General features: G+C 43.0%; 1 long non-coding RNA gene across 1 annotated transcript in view; it reads right to left on the reverse strand.

The window, feature by feature from the left end:
• The window catches only part of LOC310686181, a 42,197-nt gene extending 34,301 nt beyond the window's left edge, over positions 1–7,896 (reverse strand). Inside the window, exons 1-2 of the long non-coding RNA XR_014515748.1 lie at positions 7,863–7,896; positions 5,992–6,131 (exon numbers count right to left, since the gene is read on the reverse strand). This is a non-coding gene — a long non-coding RNA (uncharacterized lncRNA). The remainder of the gene's footprint in view (positions 1–5,991; positions 6,132–7,862) is intronic.
• Between the last annotated feature and the right edge of the window lie 2,191 nt (positions 7,897–10,087).

Raw genomic sequence — 10,087 nt, forward strand, 5'->3', positions numbered from 1 at the left:
ATTTCTCTCACCATCCCTTTGCATTGCATTTCCTTTGCACTGCAATGAATAGAGTGGAATAATGCAATAACAATTTAATTTATGTGATTAATTATGTAAATTACTTAAGTTATGTCATTTTGCCACAGTGAGACCTTCATTTTTGGTAGAAGACCAACTGCAGCAGTATTGGAACAATGCTGCATGAAATGAAAACAGGGCAATCCATTCAGATAGGCAGGGTACAAATAATAAAATTATTATTAATTATAAAATGGAAAACAAGGCCTTCTTAGACACATAATGTTACAAAAAAATAGTGTAATCACAATGAAAAGCCAACAATAAAGCAATAACAATGAGAGGGTGAAAAAAAATGAAATCAAATGAAATATGGCCTTTGAAAGCATGGGAAAACAAAGTCTTTAGTGTGTGCTGGACCCCCAACAATGTTGCCACCATCTGCGTCACTTAGCCTAGCTGACACATTTTGTCCATGGCTGGATCTTAGCTCTGTGCTTCACATTTTCTAGGTTCTACGGCATAAGAAAATTTCCGCTGGACGTCACTTCCACCTAATGTCTAATTCCCAGTAATGTCCAGTAAAATCCAAACGTATGGCAGCCCTGTCACTGTTAACCATGTTTTGAAAATTAGTTCTTAAATTCAATGCCCAGAGTGGCTGGGGCAACACAGTCAGAAAGTGCAGGGTACAAATAAAATTACTACTGCTGCTGCTGCTGCTGCTACTACTACTATTGGTAAGTAAAGGTAAAGGGACCCCTGACCATTAGGTCCAGTCGCAGACAACTCTGGGGTTGCGGCGCTCATCTCGCTTTATTGGCCGAGAGAGCCGGCATACAGCTTCCGGGTCATGTGGCCAGCAGGACTAAGCCACTTCTGGTGAACCAGAGCAGCGCATGGAAACACTGTTTACCTTCCTGCAGGAGCGGTACCTATTTATCTACTTGTACTTTGACCTGCATTTGAACTGCTAGGTTGGCAGGAGCAGGGACTGAGCAACGGGAGCTCACCCCGTCACAGGGATTCGAACCGCCGACCTTCTGATCGGCAAGTCCTAGGCTCTGTGGTTTAACCCACAGTGCCACCCGCATCCCTATACTACTATTGGTAGTTTTGTGCAAAAGGATAGCAGTAGTAGCATTCTGGCCTGCAGCACACTGAAATTCTAAAGCCAAACTGGTCATTTTTCTTTTCAAATGGACTTGTAAAGCCTGAGAAACATGCAAAAATGCTCCATTTTGTATATGTGTTTTTATGAGGACAGCTCTAGGCTGTTTTAAAGTTTTTAAAGGAACCAAATGAAAATGGATCCATTTCTTTACAAGTGGTGGTTTAATCCTGCTGGTAATGTGGTTGTATTCCAGACGACTCTCCCAAGGGACAGGGAGGAGCCCAGCCAAATGTGTCTTGTGTTGAAAGGTTTACAAAGGAGAAACAGATCACATTCAGCAGGCTGATAAATGGCTTCATTTCCACAGCCAGAAGGAAGAGTGCTAATATAAGGCTATTTGTTTGGTTTGTTTGCTTTTGAGAAGCAGAAAGACCCGTGTCCTCCCCATTACCTCTCAATTGGGGCTCCCAAGGGAGAACTATTTCCCCATCAGTTCCGAAAGGTAACACACAGACACAAAAAACTTTCATCGTGAACCTCTGGATTCCATTATGGAGTTTTAAAAAAGATTTCTTTCAGTAATGATTTGATCCAAATGAAGTTAGCAGTTTGAACATGATGAAGGCCCTGATGATTTTGATGAAATGCAGGCCTATAAGAACATTAAGGCTGTGAGATTATTGCCATAATCTTAATAATGTCTTAATGACATTAAGACATCAGAGAGGCTATGGCACCTTAAAGTCTGACAAATTTATTGCAGCATGATCTTCAATAAGCCCAAGAAAGCTCATGTGGGAACAGATTTTTCTAGGCTGCAAGATATTCCAGGACTATTGAAGTGCACTGGAAATCCCTGATTTAAATCTCAGGCCAGTGGGTAGTCTTAAACAACTGAGGATGCCCACAGCCAGCATCTTGTTCTGGGTGGACGACAATTGCGTTTCCTCCTAAACAGTTTCTCCAAATGATGCCTCTTTTCTATATAACCAATGGGAAGGGATTTACTATGACTACATTTAGAGCTCACCTTTTCTCCAAGGAGCTTGAAGTGGTGTGTATGGTTCTCCCCCTCTCCCTTTTATCTTTACAACAATACAGAGAAGTTGATTAGGCTGGACCATAAAGAAGGCTGATCGCCGAAGAATTGATGCTTTTGAGTTATGGTGCTGGAGGAGACTCTTGAGAGTCCCACGGACTGCAAGAAGAACAAACCTATCCATTCTTAAGGAAATCAGCCCTGAGTGCTCACTGGAAGGACAGATCGTGAAGCTGAGGCTCCAATACTTTGGTCATGTCATGAGAAGAGAAGACTCCCTGGAAAAGACCCTGATGTTGGGAAAGATGGAGGGCACAAGGAGAAGGGGACGACAGAGGAGGAGATGGCTGGACAGTGTTCTCAAAGCTACCAGCATGAGTTTGACCAAACTGCGGGAGGCAGTGGAAGACAGAAGTGCCTGGCGTGCCCTGGTCCATGGGGTCACGAAGAGTTGGACATGACTAAACGACTAAACAACAACAACAAGATTAGGCTGAGAGACCGTGGTCACCCAGGTCACCCACTGAGATTCACGGCTAAATGGAGATTGAACCTGGTCTCCCAGATCTTAGTACGACACTCTAACCACAAAACTACATGGAATAAGTCAGGGGAAAGGCTGCAAACAAGGAGAGAAATTGCCCCCATTATTTAGCCCACACATGGTCCTAGATGGCCACTAGTAATGCCTTTTGAGCCTGTTGGGTTTCACCAGTCTCAACTGTTTATTTAGAAGATTTCTATCCCACTTTTCAGTTGAGTGATTCTCAAGAACAGCTTACAAATACACACACAAACACAAACCCACACAACCTGGCACTCCTCAGCCTGTTGGCTGTTGAATAGGGCCGGAGTGTGATTTCCTTCATATCCACAGTCCCATAGTATCTAGCAACTGGAACAGAATGTTCTTTCTAGGGGTGGAGAAGCAAGATCCCTGCAGCAGATGGATGGGACCAGAGTCAGCTCCCTGAAGCAAAGGGCGAGATGGGTCCCTCCCTCCATGTACAGAAACCAGCTGGAACAGGGCACTTAAATCTTACTTCAACACTTTGTTGATGGATGGAGCCAGAGTGTGCAAGGCAAAAGGCACAGCCCAGTGGTAGACCATTTGCTTTGCAGGTTCAATCCCAGGTACCTCCAGGTATGTTTGGAACCCCAGAGAGCCACTGGCAGTGAATGTGGGCAATATTGAGCCAGGTGGACCAATACTCTGACTTGGTATAAGGCAATATCCTATTCTTATGTTCACTGTGGACAGACCAGCAGCTTCTTGCTGTACTTGAGGGCAATGTGCTAACATAGGGGGTGCAGGGCAGCTCATGTGGCACATACTGTCCTACCCACTCTGTGCTCCACAACATCTGCCTCAGGGGGCAGCATCTCACTTTACCTGATGGTAGGGCCATTCTTTGATGGGGCTATCTTCTTTCTTTCTTTCTTTCTTTCTTTCTTTCTTTCTTTCTTTCTTTCTTTCTTTCTTTCTTTTATATGCTGCCCTATACCTGCAGGTCTCAAAGTGGGTCACAGAATAAAATCAGAATATAAAACCAAAAAATATATAATCAAAATAAGATCAACAACAACCCAATAGCCCTCCCCCGACACATTTTAAAAGGGCATAGGATGTCAGTCAAATCAACCAAAGGCCTGGTTTAAAAGGAATGTTTTTGCCTTGCACCTAAAGCATTCCACAGATGGGAAGACACAGCAGAGAAGGCCCGTTCTCATGTTACCACCCTCTGGACCTCTGGAGGAGGAGGCACACGAAGAAGTGCCTCAGAAGATGATCTCAGGGTCTGGGAAGGTTCATATGGAAAGAGGCAGTCCTTGAGGTATTGCAGTCCTGAGCCGTTTCCTCTGGTCATTGTGTTCTTTCTGGGAAGCGGTGGGTACATATTGTAAAATAGGACCAGAGTATGCTTCCCTTCAGTTTTGCAGTCCCAGAGCAACTGGCTGTCCTTTCTGGAAGGGATGGAGAGGGATGCAAATTCATGGTTGCAAATGCAACCATGATCATAGAATCATAGAATCATAGAGTTGGAAGAGACCACAAGGGCCATCGAGTCCAACCCCCTGCCAAGCAGGAAACACCACCAGAGCACTCCTGACACATGGTTGTCAAGCCTCTGCTTAAAGACCTCCAAAGCAGGAGACTCCACCACACTCCTTGGTAGCAAATTCCACTGTTGAACAGCTCTTACTGTCAGGAAGTTCTTCCTAAGGTTTAGGTGGAATCTTCTTTCTTGTAGTTTGGATCCATTGCTCCGTGTCCGCTTCTCTGGAGCAGCAGAAAACAACCTTTCTCCCTCCTCTATGTGACATCCTTTGATATATTTGAACATGGCTATCATATCACCCCTTAACCTCCTCTTCTCCAGGCTAAACATGCCCAGCTCCCTTAGCCATTCCTCATAAGGCATTGTTTCCAGGCCTTTGACCATTTTGGTTGCCCTCCTCTGGACATGTTCCAGTTTGTCAGTGTCCTTCTTGAACTGTGGTTACCAGATGGCTGATCTATTCCTTGATCCAAGCTAGAAATTCAAAATGCTCTGAGCTAAGCACAAATTAGTGCATCCCAGAACTTGCTGTAAGTGGAAAGGAGAGCGGGAATTCTGGAAGACAATAGTCTTTGTATTCAGTGGTACCTCTGGTTAAGAACTTAATTCGTTCTGGGGGTCCATTCTTAACCTGAAACTGTTCTTAACCTGAGGTACCACTTTAGCTAATGGGGCCTCCCACTACTGCCGCGCCGCTATCGCAGGATTTCTGTTCTCATCCTGAGGTAAAGTTCTTAACCCGAGGTACTACTTCCGGGTTAGTGGAGTCTGTAACCTGAAGCGTCTGTAACCCAAAGCATTTGTAACCCAAGGTACCACTGTAGCTGTATGCGAGGAAGAAACACTAAAATAAAACTATGCATCTGCAAAACCTAGGCTGAATCTAGGTTCTTATTTCTAAGCGTTTTGTTGTTTTTGTTGGTAGCTACTCCTTCTTCGACTGAATCACCCCTTCTCCATGATATTCTTTCTGAGAGACATCTCCATGGATGGAGTAAGGGTTCTTAACCTTATGTAGTTAATATTCTGCAGTTTGTCCAAAGAAAATATCCCAGCCAGTGAGATTTGAACTCAAATTGTAGCTTTCAACCAATGAAAAAAGTGACAATCTTTTAATTTATTAAGGATGTGTGATTAGAAAAATTAACTCACAGGTACAATGAACTTATTAAATATTCACTGATATTTCTCCCCTTCTCCCCAAAATTCTTTGCAAGAGGGTTGAGGTTAGAGATGAAGAATCTTTATCATTTCCCCAAAACTTGTTTATATAAAAAGCAAAAAACAAAAGCATTACAAGATGAAAACTAATTGCAAGTAGAGTTGCAATCTCATGATATGCCTGGATAGATATCATAATACTCTGAAGAGGGAGAGAAAAATTTGGATGGGAGGGAAAGTGAGAGACATGATTCGTATTATGTTGTCTTCTTTTTTCTGTTTTGTATTAGACAAGGCTCTCAATATAAATTCTTCACAGTGGAAAAATGTGTCTCATGGGGATCTATTATATTATTGCATTTTTCTCTTTTGATGAAAAAAATGGTAATGATACGAAGAGGGAAATGTCAAGAAAAATTAGTCTAAATGCTTGACGCTCTAAAGCAAAATAGGAAACACATTTAGTGACATGTCACTGCTCTTTGCCAGAGGCTTATCATACAGGTGAGCCAAAATATTGAAATATGATGGATAGCTTTTCTTTTGCACCTAAGTGTTCTGTCCTTTAGGATCTTTATCCCTCCTTCAGGTCTTGATTCAGAAAAGTCATCACAAACCTGTTTAAATCCAGATTGTTCTGAATCTATTTTGTCCCGCACTTGGGCAGGGAATTCCTTGATGCTGGATGGTTGACCTTGGTGTGACCTTGACTTTCCCCAGTGGTCCAAGAAGCAATGCTATCAGAAGGGTCACAGAACTGTTAGGGAATGAAGAAGAAAGCACAAGAATATGGAAGGGCTAAAGGGGTTGTACACCAGGGGATGGGGGAGGGCACATGCTACTGGTGGACAAGGCTAGCAGCAAAAGTGGTTGAACCAATGACTGTAAATGGTGTGTTTTTTGGGTGTGTGTTTTTGCTTCTTGTTTTGCACAATAGGTACATTTCTACCCTCCCTCTCTATCTTCCATTCAGGCAAGTAAGAGGCACTAGCAGAATTCACAGCACAATCACTCAAGGAAGATGAAAACCAGTCCCACTGAGGTGTCATGGAGGTGATGGGCAGACCATGAGGAGGAATCCCAGTGGCTGGGATAGTGGTTTCTGAACTCCAGTGGATGTCTGATCCTGGGGAGGGTCTCAATAGGATAGAGGGTGGATACCTGCCCCCCAGAGAAGGCTCAGGCAAACTTTTAGAAGTGCCTCCTGTTACCTCCCTTGCAGACATGCCTCCTTAGCTTCTCCAAATACACAGTTACAAAGTAGTGCATTTTTCCCTGTATAAGATGATGCTTTTTGCTAAAAAAAGAAAAAAGGCAAAAATTGGGTGTCGTCTTATACACAGAGAATGAATGCAGAGGGGGGACGTGTGATTAATGACAGCAGCAAGCAGGAGATTGGCGGCGGTGATTGGGTGGGTGATTGGTGGCTGCGGCAAAGCCTGCTGGTGATTGGCTGTGGCTGCAGCAATTGGGCAGGCGATTGGCGGCTGTGGCAAGTAGGTGGGTGGGCTGCTGGTGGTGGCGAGTGGGCAGACAATTGGCGGCTGTGGCGAGGTGTGTGATCGGCAGTGGCTGTGGCAAGCAATCGGCAGTGGCAGGCAGGCGGGTGAGCGATTGGTGGAAGTGACCTCCCCCACCCCCAAAAGCTAAACAACTTAATTTCTTAATTTTGGGTTTAAAAAATAGGGCTCGTCTTATACATGGGGGCGACTTATACACGGAAAAATACAGTAATTTTCCCCTTTAGGCAGCAGGGAGTATATCTGGTGCTGGGGTGGCACCCATTTCACCTCTGTCACCTAGGACAAGGAGACACCAACACGAGTACACACAAACCTCACCTAGCCAGCCCACTAGAAGGTGTGCCCATTTGCTTACCAGTCTGGGGACTCCAGCTAAATGCTGGTCCTGACCTGTCCTCCCAGTAGTATTGCTTGTTGGCTCAGTGCCATAGCTCACACTTAGCTAAGCCTCTGATGTCTTATGAAACTGCTAATCCTTGCAACTTGTGTTTTCCCTGATGATGATGATGATGATGATGATGATGATGATTTTACCCCCACCCATCTGACTGCGTTTCCCCAGCAACTCTGAGTGGCTTCCATGAGCAGGCGGCCCCAGCTGAGGTAGTGGATTCTGTATTATTATTATTATTATTATTATTATTATTATTATTATTATTATTATTATTAACCTACCCTCCACCCCAAGGTTCTAGGGTGGGTTACAACATTAAAACACAATTATGATTTTTTAAATTTTAAAAATGGATAAAATCATAGTGCAACACAACCTAAGAAATGCTGAATGCAGGACACGTAAGTCTAGGAACTGAGCAATGTACAGCAAGGTTTTGAGAAGCTGTTTATTGGCCAACCTCAGATGGAAGACTTAGTGCAATCACACTACCAGATGTCAGTTTTGCAGAAATAAAAATCAAAAAGGTTACCATCCACCCAAAGAGAGTGTGCAGACTTCCCAAACTGACCTGCAAAGCACTAGATGTCTTGAGCCAATTGTAGCTGGAACAACTGAGAATATAGATGTAGATATATATATATATATATATGATGCAGGTATTGTGAAGTCATAGGTCAGAGCAGGTGAAACTGCCAGAGCACAGAGTGACGGCTGCGCTGGCCCTTCCAACCTTTCAACCTTCTAAAACCATCTTCTCCACCAATGAATTCCTTGTTGCTGTCCCTTTTTAAATACTGCTGCTACTGCTGCTTGACAGTGAGAATGCATAAAATGCATGTGAATGGGGAGACAATATATTCCTGAGTGAAGGTACTTACTGTGTGTGTGAATACAAGCCCATATTTTACACTCGTTTTAAATACTGTTGCTGTCCAATTGAAGTTGCCAGCTTGGTCCTGGACAAAATTGGTTCCCCCATCTCTGGCTGAACAAGAGCAACACATTGATTCATCTTTCCTTTGGGTGGCCTCATTTCACTTCACATGCAGAATATATTTTACGATTTCAGTTCACTGGTGCTTGCATGTAGTAATTGCAGGAATATTTCAGGCTAGCAAATGGAAGGAAATTGGCTGTTGTCTCTAATTTAAAGTGAAATTGACAGGAAATACCTTATTTTAGGCTTAGAGGGTGCATACACATTTTCAGAAGGGAACTCTTAAGACCTTAATGTGAGCCACATTAAATAATAACTTATGAAATTAATCAGCTGCTTCCCATATGGTCTTCAAAATATTTTCCAATAAGGTAAATATGACCAAACGTGATTTTTTGATTGAATAGATTATTTAATGTTTTCGTACTCTCTATCTTTCCAGAAAGTAAGATGGTTATCGGAACATAAAAAGGATTTTAATTCAAAGTGACTTTGCCAGGTTCAAATAACATCACTGGTGTTTGATATTCTGTTCAGAGATGTAAGATTTAGACCTATTTCCTTGCTTCGGCTGCAGTGAACGTGGTGGTGGTCGTGACTTCAAGAGGAGTTTGCCGTTAATAAAAACGAAGGGCTGGAGGGTTTGGGTTTTATTAAAAGCATAAGCCATAATGATCAATTTGGATAAATTAAGCTTCTGTAATTACTTGCAACTGATGCACTGCGAGGACCTTGAGGGCTCTGTTTTATCAGGAGCACAAAACTCAGTACTGAGCGCATTATGGAGCAATCTTTGTGCTTTCTCTGAGCTCTCCAGAGGGCCTACAGCTCTGTGACAAAGCAGATACTGAATCTCCAGCAACCTGCAGACAAAGAGCCCATAGAAAGCGCTGCCAGTCTGAGTAAGCCAGTCTGATTAGATGGACTATGGTCTGACCCACTGTAAGCCAGTTTCATATGTTTATGAGGGTTGCTAGGGCTGCACTCCTCACCTTACTTTCCCAAAAGGAAGCTCCGCTGAATTCAACAAGAGCTATTTCTTAGTGGACGTGTGCTGTAATGCTGCTATTCTAACTCACGTACCTGGGAATCAGGACCATTGAATACAATGGAACTTACTTCTGAGTAGAAACTGGTTGGATTGTTGCCTAAATCTAGTTTGCTGCCACCAAATTAGCTCCCAGTTCTCTCAATTGTCTTCCCTTTTTATTTATGGGCTACGTCCTCTTCAGATATAACTTGCAACCCAAGCCCATATTGCTAATATTTGGGACAACCCTGGGCTTACATTTCCTTGGACTGTACCCTTCAAAAATGCGACATGTGCTCTTTGCGAGCTCTTCTTTATTTGCGTCAACATTTGGGACTACAGTATATCTCCAATGAGTCACAAAAACTGTTGCATCTCTGTCAGTGTCTATAATTAACTAGACCCGATTTGCTAGAACTGAGAATCTAGATATGGTAAGTGAAGTGACTGTCTACCAAAATATGGGGAGAGTTGTCTGCTACCTTAGGTTCAATCTACCATATTTTTCTGTGTATAAGATGCCCCCATGTACTGAACTCCCCTTACTTTTGGGTACCCCAAATTTAGAAAATGGGCATATGCACTATCCATGTATAAGACGCCCCCAGATGTTTAACCTTCTTTTAAAGTAAAAAACCCCTAGTCTTATACACGGAAAAGTATGGTGTGTGTGTACACACCCACACACCGCTAAATCACAAAGCATATACAACATTTAAAAGATAAAAGCCATACAACAAAACATAAAAAGTTAAAAACAAATTAAAAGCAGAAAAGCATTGAAAAGTTAAAAGCATGCATCAATAAACCATTGTTGGAAATGAAC

This window comes from Podarcis liolepis (assembly GCF_965112155.1).
Source record: "Podarcis liolepis genome assembly, chromosome: 9".
NCBI classification, from domain to species: Eukaryota; Metazoa; Chordata; class Lepidosauria; order Squamata; family Lacertidae; genus Podarcis; species Podarcis liolepis.